Source organism: Mastigoproctus giganteus, unplaced genomic scaffold (genome assembly GCF_048544385.1).
Source record: "Mastigoproctus giganteus isolate SK-2022 unplaced genomic scaffold, ASM4854438v1 scaffold_15, whole genome shotgun sequence".
NCBI lineage: Eukaryota > Metazoa > Arthropoda > Arachnida > Uropygi > Thelyphonidae > Mastigoproctus > Mastigoproctus giganteus.
Genome location: NW_028328292.1, coordinates 768048 through 782652, shown reverse-complemented (window position 1 = coordinate 782652; position 14605 = coordinate 768048). Strand labels below are relative to the sequence as shown.

At 35.7% G+C, this 14605-nt stretch overlaps 1 protein-coding gene across 1 annotated transcript in view; it reads right to left on the bottom strand.

Moving 5' to 3' along the window:
- The window catches only part of LOC150074899 (transcription activator GLI3-like), a 331720-nt gene extending 320111 nt beyond the window's left edge, over window positions 1–11609 (bottom strand). The window contains exon 1 of the mRNA XM_090389398.1: window positions 11348–11609. The gene's annotated coding sequence lies outside the window, so the exon portion shown is untranslated. The remainder of the gene's footprint in view (window positions 1–11347) is intronic.
- Between the last annotated feature and the right edge of the window lie 2996 nt (window positions 11610–14605).

The following is a 14605-nucleotide window of genomic DNA, read 5'->3' as shown; positions in this document are numbered from 1 at the left end:
AAGAAGAAGCCAAGAAAGGCAGGACCCATGAAAGAAGGGATTCCGATCTCTTATGCTGATGTCCAAAAGTTATAACCATGAAATCTAAGATATCCATAAAAATATGAACTAAATATGAACTTGACGTAATTCTTATCAAATGTTTTGTGGAAAAATTATTTTCATAAGGCTCAATTTGATTTGCACTGAAAGGAAATATGTCTCCATTTTCATGATGGCCGGTCACCCCATCCGATGAAAATATGAATTCAGAATCTACTGCTGCTGCTACTCTGAAAAGCGTCATATAGGGCTTAAAGATCTCTTCCCCCCCAAGATAACCTTAGTGCATCCCAAAATAAGCGGAAGTTCGGCAAACGAAATGAACTATAAATTTTTTTTGATAAGAGTACGTACTTCTCCCATGAAATACTTTCCAGATATCGTATAATTCAGGCGTTTAATAGGCAGTATGATCGCTCCTGTCAGCCACATAACCTAAGATTCCTAAAAAAAGTTCATAATTACTATGAAAATCAGAATTCCCTATATTTTGAAAATTATAGGGAATTCTGAAAATATCAATAGGGTGTTAATCAACTTCTATATATTTTTTCTTGTTGTACAAAGATATTTGTATATTCATAATAAATGTAAAGAAATATTTAAGTTACAAATTATTTTTATTCATATAAGTTCTAAAACATGAACACAGAGAAATAAAAACGAAACGAAGTACCATACTGCGGCTGTTTTAGTTAATTAGAACAAAATTAGATGGCGCACAATAGCCTTAGATGCTGATGCGCCACAAAACTGCTAACAACCAACCAGCCATAATTAGGTCATGGAACATAGCTTTGAATCTATCAATGCTAGAAGGTACAGAAGAGTACAGTATCGAACACTTGCTTAGTAATTTTTTAAAGTAATTTTTGTATATTTTGGCTGGCATAGAATAATTCAAATGTTTTTCCATATACTGTATTAAGTCAAATAACTTCTGGTATATTAAGTACTGTGAAATTCTAGAAAGATTCAATAAACCCGATCTTTAATAGTAATTGAGGATTATAATAATAGTTTATTCAGGAGGTTGCATGCCTAAATACAAAATGTTTAGTAATGATAATAAATATATTGAAATAATATATAAATAAATAAATATGAAAACAAAAAACTAATGGAATTCTTCATTCTCACTGAATATTTGAGAATATATGCCTTAATAAGAATCTACATAAAATCATAAACTATTAGTAATATTCTAAATGTTTGTCCATTTGTCAAACATTTAATACATTTCGTTTTTGCCAAATTTTGAAAAACAAAACACTTGAGTGGGCCAAATGATAGTTTACCGAAGAGAGATGCAATTTACCAAGAAGTAAATTACAGAAAACAGTTGAGTTCGTTTATGACAATTCATTTAAATCTCAAAAATAATATCACCTAAATATAATATTAATATTTAAAATATTAATAGCGACGTGAAGTTGATTAACTGACATATGGCTCACCCTGTATTCATTGTTAAAGCAAGTTTTTTTTTTTTTTTTTCGGAGTGGTGATTTCAAAATTTCGCATCCTAAACCATTTGTTATTCGAAAAAAAGTAAAGCAAATTCTATTTTAACCATAAGGTTTTAGGCTTATTTTCCATTGGATAATTTTGAAACCTGCTAACTTTTGTTGGTGATACTTGGGGTTACTGACTGAATACATTTTAGAAAACAGAGATCATTTTTCTTGGGCGGGGTTGAGTTTGAACGGAGGAAAATGGTCAAAACCCTTTGTGTTTATTCCGAGAACATTAGCCATTCATCTCGGCTTTGTTACTCATTCCGATTTATACCGTGTCACGTAGGTTTACGATGATTTACAGTGAAGGCTCATTGTTCAAATTGTTCAATTCTTTGTGAATAATATTATTCCTGATGTAAACGTCGGAGGAGCTATTTATTTTATCATAGCGTTGCTGCATTATCTGTTTTAGGGCCTAAGTTTCTTATTAAAATGGTAAAATAAATAAATAATAAAACGCAAGATATTCAGAAAGAGGGGAAAAAAAGCTTAGGATATTTGATTATATCTTGTAAGTTAGTTTAGTTTTCGAGAAAAATTTTACAAGTAGCCAATAAAGAAACAGATAGCTTCGCTACCAAATCTCTCTCTCTCTCTCTCTCTCTCCGCGCTTTAATCTGGCTTATCATTCATTCTTCCAGTCGATCACAATTTTTTCATTGCTAAAAAGTAGTCATCCAATTCCACCTTGAACTTTGTCAGACTGTCTACCTCAGCCACCCCTTGGAGGAGACAACTTATTCTAATGATCAACAACACGCTACCCGAAGATGCCTTTGTGAGATCTAATCTTCTGCTAATTCTCAAAAGTTTATATTCGAGGTCCCTTGTTCTTGTTTCAACGTGAAAGCGTCTCCTTCCATTCATTGTGCTTATTCCTTTAAAGGCCTTAAGCACGCCTATCCAATCCCCACCGAGATGTCTGATCTACAAGTCTTGCAGTCCTCATCTTCTAAGGTGTTTCTCATAGGGACAACCCACAGAACTCCCAATCAATCTAGTTGCCGTTCTTTGGACGTTAGTTCTATGCCTCTTTAGGTGAGGCCTCCTCACTGAATACAATACGCTAAATGAGGAGTCCCATTGTTTCACAAAGAGGGATAAACAACATTCTTTCCCTGATCGCAAAGGTCCTATTGATTATTGATATTCTGAGCCTTACACCGCAAGGAAAACTCCGTGTCTACTTATATCATAACCCCTAAACTTTTATGTTCCTGAACCGCCTTAATTCCTGACTCTTAGTCTGTATACCATACCCGCATTTATTTTCCTAAATACAAAACCTTATATTTAGCAGGATTAAACTTCAATTGTTATCTTTCAGCCCATACGTGTAACCGATCTAAGTCTTCTGAAGCAGCAATATTTTTTCTTCGTTAACTACCCTGCCTAGCTTTAAATCATCAGCAAACTTTGACAGCTTTCCCTGTATACCCGCATAATAATATCATTAAAGAAAATCAGAAACAGTTGGGAGCACACTGAACCGATTAGTTCACTCTGAAAAACACTCATTGATTAACAACCTTTGTCTCCTTTCCCTCAGCCAGCCCGTGATCCGTTTGAGGACCATTCCAGCATGCTCTGGGTTGTACTGAAACCTCTTTTGCGGGAACCGAATCAAACGTTTTACTAAAATCTAGATATGTAATATAGACATTATTTCCAGCTTCTAAATGTTTTATGACTTGGCTAAGCAATATATATCGCCGATTACTCACCAGAAATCAACCTCACCGGCCTATAGTTACTCGTCTCTAAGTTATCCCCTCCCTTATTAATGGGAGAGGCGTTGCATTTCTCCAGTCCAAAGAAATCATCCCAGAATCTTGTGATGACTCATGGTATGGTGCGTTCCTTTACCGCAATCTTTAATATAACTAGATGCTCCTCCCTCCCATCTACTCAGAAGTCTTACCTTCAGTAAAGTTTCTCAGAGAACATATATCACCTAATTTTACAGTTTTTCCCCTGGTTGAAATGCTATTTTATGGTGAAAAAATTAAGGATAAAATCTATATGACCTATTTTATTTTATTTATTAACACGTACAGGATAATTCAAAATGATTTTTCCTATTTCAAAAATTTATTGCGACAAAACCAATAATAATACATCAAAAGAGCACGTTACATTTAAACAGATAAACTCTTAAAAAGTTCCCCCCCCCCCTAACTAATTAAGTTAGAACGCTTTCTTCCGTGTGGTGGAATACTGGATATCTAGTCTTCAAGATGGTATCCAACTTGCGAAAGCATTTTATGTTCTCGCATTTTACAGAGTAAAATCGGTGATCGCTCAAGAAATGGAAAGGAAATGTGAGGTGTTTGCAAAAGTTAACAATATATTAATAAGAAGGCTGAACGTACTGAACCTTCAGGGGAAATGAGGCTTGACTTCTTGTTGGATCTGTGGAAAATTTCTAATAGCTAGTAATAATGCCAGTAGAAGCACACAACCAAATCTGAACCCCAAGGATAGGCCAAATAACAGGGACAACACGATGAAAAAAAAAAGTGATAATGAAAGGTACAATTATTCTGGGAAAATCTCTGTTATCTGAACAACTCCAAGGGACTCTCTTTCTTCCATCTAAGGACAAGGAAGATTTTTCTTTATTAATTTTTAAGTTCAAGAAACTTGCAAATCACCCCTCCCCAAAACGCATACATTTCTCCAGCATTTTCCTGTTCGGTATTCAGAATATAATTCTTTAGGTATAATAATGAGCCAGTTAACAGCTAACTGACAGTTGCACTAACTCTATGCCGGTTGATGGACGTAATTTCAATTACACTTACTACCATTTCAAAAAAATAAATAAAGATAAAAATTATTCCCATTCAAAGTACTGCATATGAAACGAACCACAACTCAGTCTTGGCCGTCATTGATAGAGAATTCTGAAGATGTTGATGTCTCCCTGGTGTCCCTCGACTGAGGAATAAGAGTTGTTGAACTCGAGCCAACTGCGGTAATTCTTCGCAAATGGTTTGTTCACTTGTCAATCTGTCAACGTATCCGCGGCCAATTTTTAAGTAGACATCTTCTTAATAGGTTATTATTTGTCTGTTCCGAGAACATATTCAAGCCATCAAAGAGTGGTAGAATTTTCTTATCTTTTGGTATAATGATTCAGTTTACTGGCACCGAGCAATAGAAAAAAAAACAAAAAACATTTCTTACGAAAGCCCACTGTCAACTTTTGCATAAGCCACACAGAAACATCACATACAGTGCCCCTCTTCATAAATAGACTGAAAAGTTATGGTGAAGACCAAAGAAGCAGACATAACGTCGTCTGGTGCTGAATTCAATAGGAGTTTTCCTCCAAAGTAAATCTTTATTCTTCAAAGAAGTTCAAAGGAATCGAATTGCCTAACTAAACATTAAGATGTTTGTGTGTGGGTGGACTGGGGCATGGCTATCAGGAAAATAAAGTGCTACTTTTAATAACGAGACGTTAGTTATTTACGAGAGTCTTTGCACATGGGAGGGTCCGAAATTAGATGCTGTTCTAGTGGCGGACGCACTACTAACCAGTGACCATCTGTGGCTAAAGTAAATAGTCAATTTCGCTTTTTGTATTGCCATGTGTGTAGTTTCTCATGTGGTCCGTGTGCTACACGAATGTAGCAAACACTATAGTTTATTCAATAAACAAGAAAGCAGCTTTGTAAGTAAAACAACCATCTATATACAGAAATACAGAAATCAATGGCATTAAATACACATACGTGCACGCGAAAAAAAATGAGTTAATTTGTTTATTTTCTACAGTTTAACCAGTAATGATTAAAACTGAAGGATATGAAACAAAGTAATAAGATTGTAAGTCTTGGGTTTGCCTTGAATGGAGATAAAGCTGTAGTCGGCAATTGGGTGAAAATTCGCTGTTTGTATTATGAAAGCAAGCCAACTGCTTCCAAGTTACCCTGTTTTGCACTACTGAAAGTAGCAATTTACTCTTTTCTCAAAGTTGTTCTTTCTTCGAGCCGAATGTCCGCCCCACCCAGTCGTTCCGCTGGTCTTTGCCAGGAGGCTGTGAATGCATTAGTAGTCACTTGGAATTCACAGTGACCACGCGGCGTGGGAAACACCACTGAGAGGTGTGGGAAGCCATACACGCCTCAATCGATGTAGTCTCGTTTTCCATTGATTCGCCCCACTAGGATTCGGTTTACACTGTCTGTTGCTTTCGTTGAAAATCGCTTTGTTTTCTTGTCATATCGCATAACATGCTTTTCACTCTAGCTAGCTATTAAGTTCGACTGTAATTTTAAATCCTGCTCATCCCTTTTCTACACTTATCTGTCTGATGAGAATTTGGAATTTGGACAGGCACATTTAGCACGTGTGTGCTTTTATGGTAACACTTTTCAACTCCACGATCGTGATTTAAATCCGAAGAGAACGTTTCATCTGGTAGATTTGTAAAAATTCCAGATTTACAAATATTATTTTTTTATATAGAAAACAAAATGGAAGATATATTATTATCATTATTATGTGTACGTATATCTGTATATGGAATTATACAGGGAGCGGATGATTCAGATTTAAGTAAAAATAAAGGACCAAACAAAGAATGACAGCGTCTAGTCCAAACGTTGAAATTGAACAATATGGAGGATTAACAGTCCCTTTCTTTTCTTTAGCTTAAAATTACGCTGTAAACCTTCCTTTAACTATTATTAATAGTTAAAGGAAGGTTTACCGAAGAGAAGAAAATTAAGCCGAAGAGAATGGAAAAAGAAAAGAAGACAGCAGGCAGCAGATGATTCAACTGGAGTACTGCGACCTGTTGCTTATTAGGGAACAGGTCACAACCGTATTGAAATCGCTTGGTTGAGCTCAGATGTCCAGTTCTATTAGCCAGCAGAACTAGGAAATGGAAAAATGAAAATATAATAGTATATAGAGAAGTATACTTATATCAGAAGGATGGTCTAGATGATGCAAATGAAGACGCCGTGGAAAAAAATATAAGTAGCCAGCAGAACTGTCAATAAACAAGAGTTGGTGAAAGAACAAATATTATTATAGAAGGGGCTAATGTATGAGTAAAGTTTTAGTAAATCTGAAGCGAATATTACAGCACATTGTATCATTTATTGGTCGGCTGGATCTCATAGACTACAGTTAACATGGTAATGATAAGCACGAGTGTACTTCAAATTAATATTATAGTTGCGAAAGGGAAGAGTCAAAGAATATAAAATATGAGAAAGACAGAGAGGTTATTTTTTTCATACTCGGCCACTACCACTAGTTCAGAGGAATTTACAATTAATCATTTCGGCAATTAATACAATAGAAAGATTTAACGAAGTAATTGGAAGAGTGAAGGTAAAATTAATATTATAATTAAATATCAAGGTAAGATAAGTTGAAAATAAATGTCACGGATAAGGATAACTGGAAAGTAAATTTCATTATTAAGATTAAATAAGTGAGGTAATTAGAATAGAACAGACTGAACTGAGAATGATAGATGTGGTCCAGGTGAATTACAAATGTTATGCAAAAAAAGTATTGTGAATGACATGTTTAGGAATGGGTATACGTAATGTAGTTTAATAATACTTTAGAGAAAAATTTAATTGTACAGGTTTAGTGTGAATTGAGACATTTATATAGAAGGCATTCTTTGGTTAGAGAATATGATTAGAGAGCGTTTTATATTGCAATATTTTGTAATATAACAGTTATAGGAATTGAATCTTAAGTTGGAGAAATACTATTTATAACGTTGAATTATAGGTATTGTGAAATGGAACATTATTGATTAAGAGATAATTTATATATTCACTTGTTAAGGTAAGAGGGAGGTGAATTTGAGAATATTAATTCCGGTTACATTTGATTAATTATATAGTTGTAATATTGATTTCGGAGAATTTTAATGAACGAAATGAAAGTGATAAACTGAAAATTAAAGATGAAAGTGTGAAGTTATCCTTTATTAGTAGACTTTCCCTTATGGGATATATATGTATTTATATGAGAAAATAATTTTGCTGTATTATAAATGTTTGTTATTCTATTTTGTGTGTCAGCCACAAATGCTCATGAGATATACAGAGTTCTGCTCAGTACACATATTTGAATAAAATAATCCTCAAACCTTCTAATACAGTGCGAGTGTATTATAAAGCGGCAAATGAATGCTGCATTATGGGTCTAGTGCTTTGAGAAGACCTGTTGTTACAAAGATTGACAATAATTGACAGAGAACGATATTCTGTTAACATACAGAGGATACTAGTGGAAAGGTAAAGGGTGACAGGAAAAAAAAAAAAAAAAAAGAAAATAATAATAAAGAACATGATAAAAGTTCTTTCAAATCATCGTCCCCAGATTCATCATCTTTTAGAAATTTCACGGTTTAAGTTACACCTTGTCTGCAATGAGCAAAGTTCTTTGTTAAGCTTGCTATAGGGATGGAATTGTATGAACTACCAGAATTCTTTCCAAAGTGAAATTGATACAGTTTTCATGCTGCATGATACTGTTGCAATGGAGAAACTGTCATGCCGCCAGGGCTGTTATCGCGGGAATAGGGGCCACGGTATGACTTGATATGGTTGTTAAAAGAGAAGGGGAGACCTCTATAACCTCGCAACGGGAGGGGTAGAAATTGTACTTACGCTTCTGTACGTTAGGTGAAATTATTTTATATCTGATAAGAAACCACCATCATGAAGTAACCCATTTTTCTTAAAGGAAAAAAAACCTCAGTTGAATGGACGAAGTTCTGTTAACATAAAAGGTATTATACATTATGGGCGCATAACAAAAACCATCCTCATGAATCTGAGGACATTTTGAAAGTCCTCTGCAGATCGAATTTTCAACAAATTAAATTTAAATATAAATAGAATACATTCCAGAAAGGAAAAGTAAACATCAAACAGGTTTATTCCATTTCCTCTCGGCAATGAAACTGCTTGCTCCTAACAAACTGGAGGAAATAGGTTGAAGGCTGTTGCATCTTCAGACGTAGAAATTAATTACCTCTTTTTTAAAGCTTTAATTTAAAAATTAAAAAGGACCTTTCCTCAGATTTCAAACCAGATGAATTTGAATCTCAACCACAGCAATTTTAGTAAAGAGAATTCTACTAACTGTGCCAAGCCACGACCCACAGAGTTACTGGAATTTCTAGCGCCACAACTCGGTTTTCAAAGTTCTTTGTGTTATTGAATGAACACAATTCTTTAGGTCCAGACAGCATGCATCCGACCCGGATATAAAAAGTTCTCAGACGTTCTTGTCGTTCCACTGCACCTCTTTTGATGTATCCTGTTCTAAGGGTATGATATCACTGAATTTGAAAATCTATTATCATTACTTCTGTTCTCAGCTGGAGTACAAATAGCTCCAGATTAAAGCAGGCAATCATGCTTTAATTTCTCAGAGCTCCAAATAATTTCCGCTCTTTGTTTAGAGATTACAGCAATGTATCACACGTGAGGATGAGGAATGTAGCCCTGTCTCTTGTCATTCAGTGACTGGGAATATCAGTCTCATTACGTAATGATAAATCATATGTATCTCCACATATATTAAATATATAATTTATTATATGTCTTACTGGGAAACAGTGGCGATCTTAATTTATTGTCTATAGATATCAAATTCTTAAACATGATCCTGGGTCCAGGATTAAGTTCAGTATTAGCAAATATAGTTTTCTCTGCACCACACCTGATATTTGTAAAACCATAGAAAGATTACCACTGATTACATCATTTCTACCCTCTGGAATATTAAATTAAATTCTCTAAGTCTCCGATGTAGATTTCTTGTTCTAGATCTGACGAATATAACTTGACCCTGGATTATCTGTATTGATCAAGGCATGTTGGGCGATGTTGCCTTTCTGATATCTCTAGGACTTTTTATACAGCATTTCGCAAAAACCTAGTTCAAAATTGATTGGTTCGAGGTTCCACTGAATAACTGATAACGGCTCTCAAACTATCTTCGTGACAGAAAAAAATTCAGAAAATCCGGAGCACATAGTCAAAATACGTATATGTTCCCTATATTAGTGGTTCGTCCTGGACTTAATTCTTGGGCTGCTACTATATCATACGCTGTAAGTTTAGTGACAAAAAGATTGGTTACTAAAGCCAAATTATACCTACTATTTCATATCTGCAAGTTAGTTGGGGGAGGGAAATAAATAATAATTAATTTTTCTTGTTTATAACGTAAACTGAGTACCCTTTTTTTACCTTTTTAACTTATAATCATCTTGGACTTGATTCCCATACTTCATTCAAACAGCCATACTCTATACCTTCTCAGTTTTTCTTGCATAATAGAGTAAACTTTGCATTACGGTTATTTGTGTCCATTTACGTATACCTATATCTATTTTTAAAATTGATTTTATACTTCGGATCCGTCACAATGCTACTTATGAATGATTAAAAATAATTGACCCTAATCTTAAACATCGATACCATTTTGTTTATCAGGAAAAAATCTTTAATGCCACGAATAACTCGTCTTTTGAAGAATCATGTTACGATTATTGTTATAATATGACAAGTATATTAAGAATCATGTTAGGATTCTTAATATACTTGTCTTCTCGTTACTTATATTCATAATATACTCGTTGTTACTGTTTTTTTATACTGCACTGCATTTTTGTCTTTATTTTGAAATGATATTATAAATGTATTATTATTGTTTTCCCCTTTGATTCCAATCTAGCTGCAGTAATAGGCTTACCTGTTTTTTAAATCTCAGTTGTATGAAAATCATGACGTTTTTAATTAAAAAAAAAAAAAAAGTGCGGTAACTTCGACCTCTAACAAACATTGCAGTTGTAGCTTAATATTATTCCTTTCATTGAGCAAAAACTACGCCCATAATTTATCTCAAAAATATTAATTTAAAAACATAAAATTAGAAAAGATCAAATGCAGATATAGCACGTACTTCCATGCTATATATTTGTTTTTGAATTTGATTAATCATAGTAGTAGAGTTGTATTATATAGAAGCAATAAATAAATAGACTTAGGTGTACTTGCCTATTGCATTTTCAAATCGAAATTATGAAGTTTATAAAAACAATCTCATATTACCATTTTGTCTAATTTTAATGTCAAAATTTAATATAGAATTTTATTTTATTTATTATAATCACGTTTCTCTTTCCTGGAAGATTTGGTAAGAACCAAGAAAATGTGAAAAATACCCAAAACTCTCCTCGATATATTATAAAACGATATATTTATAAAAAAAACTATTTTACTTAAAAACAATGCGCAGTTTTTCCTTTCGAAAAACTACGGAATGTTTATTGAAGTGGAGAGAGGGATGGCCTGAATTTCTGCAGGAGTTTCAAAAACTGAAATTATGCAACTACCTTTAAAAATGTTTCACTGCGAAACTGTTTTCCACAACAAAGCCTTTTTCACTGGAAACCGTAATGGTGCCATCCATATTAAAAACAAACGAAAAAAAAAAACAGGCTTTTTATTTTCTACGTTTAAATTTTATTTGAATTATATTTATTGTTTTGAATTTTGTGTCGCAGATTTGAATCGTGTAACGAACATTACCGGAGTTCAAGAAAGTGTTATGAATTCTAAACTTATTAAAAATACGAAAAAGTGTTAATTCTTTGTTGTGTAGAAAAAATTCTGATAATCAGTTCCATGTAGCACTGTACGTACATAATCGTTACAAATCAATATGAAAATATGATGACATAATCTTCATAAGTATGCAGGTTAGGATCATAGGGACAATCTTACCTACTAGAACATGCTTTCTTTGTAAAGCACTTCAAACTCCCGCAAACTTGATAGTTAGCCGACTTGTTTTCTTAGGGTGGGACAGGAAAAAGCGCATGCAATATTCATTCAAGAATCTGGGCAAAGAGCACTGGGCTCGCTCGCACTCACAGGATTCTCACACTTAATGTCATTTGACCTTTCGTAACAATCGCATCACGTGGGACTATACGGCCACATTTTTAATCCCTCGTGCAGCAACTGGCTACCAGTGACCACGAACTACAACTCGACCTGGCTACGACGACAGAACGTTTGGCCAACGCGTGCAATTGCGCAGACTCCGGCAGCGAGAGCTCAGTCTCAGTCACCAGTCCTCCAATAAAGACATAATAAGGCGTCTCCGCTGGCAGCACCGCATTCATAGCGGGCACTCATGAGTGGCTGTTCTCATCACCGCCCGCCTCCAATGGTGGTCGGCCAAGGCCGTGTCGTTGGCCTTGTGATCCAGGAATCTGTGGCCGGCGGCAGTGCGCTGCATTTAGTACATGCATGCTCTGCTCTGGACCGGACCTTAGTAAACAATGCCCCGGTGCCTTTTTTTATTTTCCCTTTCGTGCAATCTTTGTCTGCCGTGTTCTTATTATTTCATCAACTTGACTCTTCAAGTCTTGCATTTTTCCATCTCTCGGCGGAGATGGGTCAGCCCGTGTCTGCCACTAACAATACCAATGGTTTTTGCTTTTCCCGGTGACCCGAACTCCGGGATGTCAATTAAAATATCCAGCGTGTGGTATCTCCCCGGCTGCCGGTCTGCTTTCTCGCATACTTGTTAATACAGCCGTACTTCCAGCATGTGCCTGTTAGGGAGTCATCGCCAGCTACGGGGTCGGAGGTCAAAAGAGTTTACATTCACACCGATGTGAGTTAGCCGTCGATTTCCTCCTCCCTCGCGCACACCCAAAATAGCGGCCATTTTACGCGCCATGTTTCGGGCCGAAGTTTGGACACATCGAGCGCCATCTGCACTTGCTGTGTTTACTCTGAAGCCCGATAAAGCGTAAACGAAATACTTCAATGAAGACGAGAGCACGAGCACCCTGCTTGCTCCTCCCCACAGGCAGGCGTCACAAATTTGAACAGTGCAACGATACAGATGGCGTTGGTCACGGTCGCTGATCAGGCAGGTTCCTGGGAGTCAAGCTGTAGAAATCAAAGAAAGGAGAACTCTTTCGTTTCGCTTTGTAGCTCACCTTGGCTCGTCCCCTATTCGAGGCAGACAGGTGAGCAACCAATAATGTGAACTTGCCGAAATACTGGAACATCCTTGAAAATTCCCACGATTGCTGCGAGGAATCAGAAGCGGACTTTCGGAGCTAGAAGAACTGCCACGGTTAAGATATATACTGTATTTTCTTTAGAGTGAGACGTCTTAGTATTTGTTGTGAGTCTGTTAGCTCGTGAATAAATCATGAACGCATTTAACAGAAACATAATTTCCCTTTCTAACATGTCCGATATACAAATTAATCGCATGAAAACAGCACGTTGACATATGGAAATGCAAATACTGTTGTTCATTGTTAAAAATGGAAATCAAATGGTATGAGGCGAATCATTAACAGGAGGGCATTATGGAGTATGAGACGCTCTCCACTGTATTTAGACGTGTCGGGAAACGTTGTTGTAAATGGGACATAGGAAAGAGGAACTGAAAGCAACAACAGCGATCGGTACCGGAACTGAGACATTCTAATTTACTGCGGGTTAAATGTGGTAGAAGAATTTGCAGATTAGTCTGACGATAATTAAGTTCAAGATATTACTCATTTATATGAAAATAAGGTGATTTAAATGCACAAGGTTTTGCCTATTTATCAATCAGTCTTTGTTGATTCGCTTGTAAAACGACAAATATTCATTTCAGATGTTTTTTTTTCGTTTTGGTCGATGCCCTCACAACGCTGACCTTCACGGTGTTTATTACCGTATGGCTAGTCGCTGCCTCGTGATGAATCTATAACGAGTAAATAGAAATGACCCGCCTTTGCAATCCCGGAACGAATATTGAGTCTAGTACTGTATATGCACATAAAAATGGAAGGTTTTTCTTGAAGATGGAGATATTCCGGTGTTCAGAACAGATAACTTTGTTCACTGACGACCACTCAAATGGCAATCGGTTTCATCGCTCATCAGACTGTTAACACAAAATAGATCCTGTTCAACGAATTTGTCACAGATTTGAATCTCAATGTCGTATTTTCATATTTACGATCACAGAGATGTTTGCTGAGAGTATTCAGGGACAAACCCAAATGGGTAATAATATAGATTTACAGTTTCCCATTCCTCGATGATCAATCTGAAATGACAGAAACTTTTGCATTGAACATTTTACATCATCCATATTCTTAGTCGGTTCCATTTCTTCTGTTTTGGTGCTATTCTGACTTTAAGTTACATTAATTAACATTAATTATTAAAAAAAAACAAAAAACATTACAATTAATTCGTTCAATGGGAACCCGAAATTCCTTGAGTTTGTTGTTATTTTTACTGACATTAAAGGATCACGAAAAAAAAAAAAAAAAAAACCGAAAAGTTAGCCCTGCAATAAATACTGCTGTACAACAAAAAAAAAAAAAAAAGCGTTAAAATGCACAAGAAAGTTGTTAGCAAAGACAATTATTAGAAAGATTCTTCCACCGGACAGATTTCTAACTGTTTCCATGTAAACTCCTAGGTGTTCAGACTAGAAATCTACAAAATATATTTGCATGGTCGTAACGTTGCTATTTGTGTACACTGAGGCTCATTTTCAAATGAGCAAAATTAACAAATAGAACTGCGTATATGGAAAGAAAAAAGAAATATTCAAAACGTCCGTTGGAATCTCAATAACACAACCGAGAAGGACCATGGATTGTTTGCCAATGTATGCTTTTAAATGACATACACTGGCAGGCTATCTTAGAACATATCCTAATAGTGCATTGGGCTACTCTTCACCACCAGATTATTGCTGCGACGTGCCATGCCGTAATCTGTACGGAACTAACTCGTTCCGTTTCATTTACAAAATCAACGGCATGCAGAGCGGTCTCCGACTAACATAGTCCATTTTCTGCAAGTCTCTGTTTAGTGGGAGTGCTAATAGGTTCCCCGAAATCATCAGTGAACTGAGCTGTCGTTTGACAATGGTCCGCCTTAACAACCTATTCTAAATGCTGTATGCCTCACCCAGAGCCGAACTTACACCTTTAGAGGCCTCAGGCG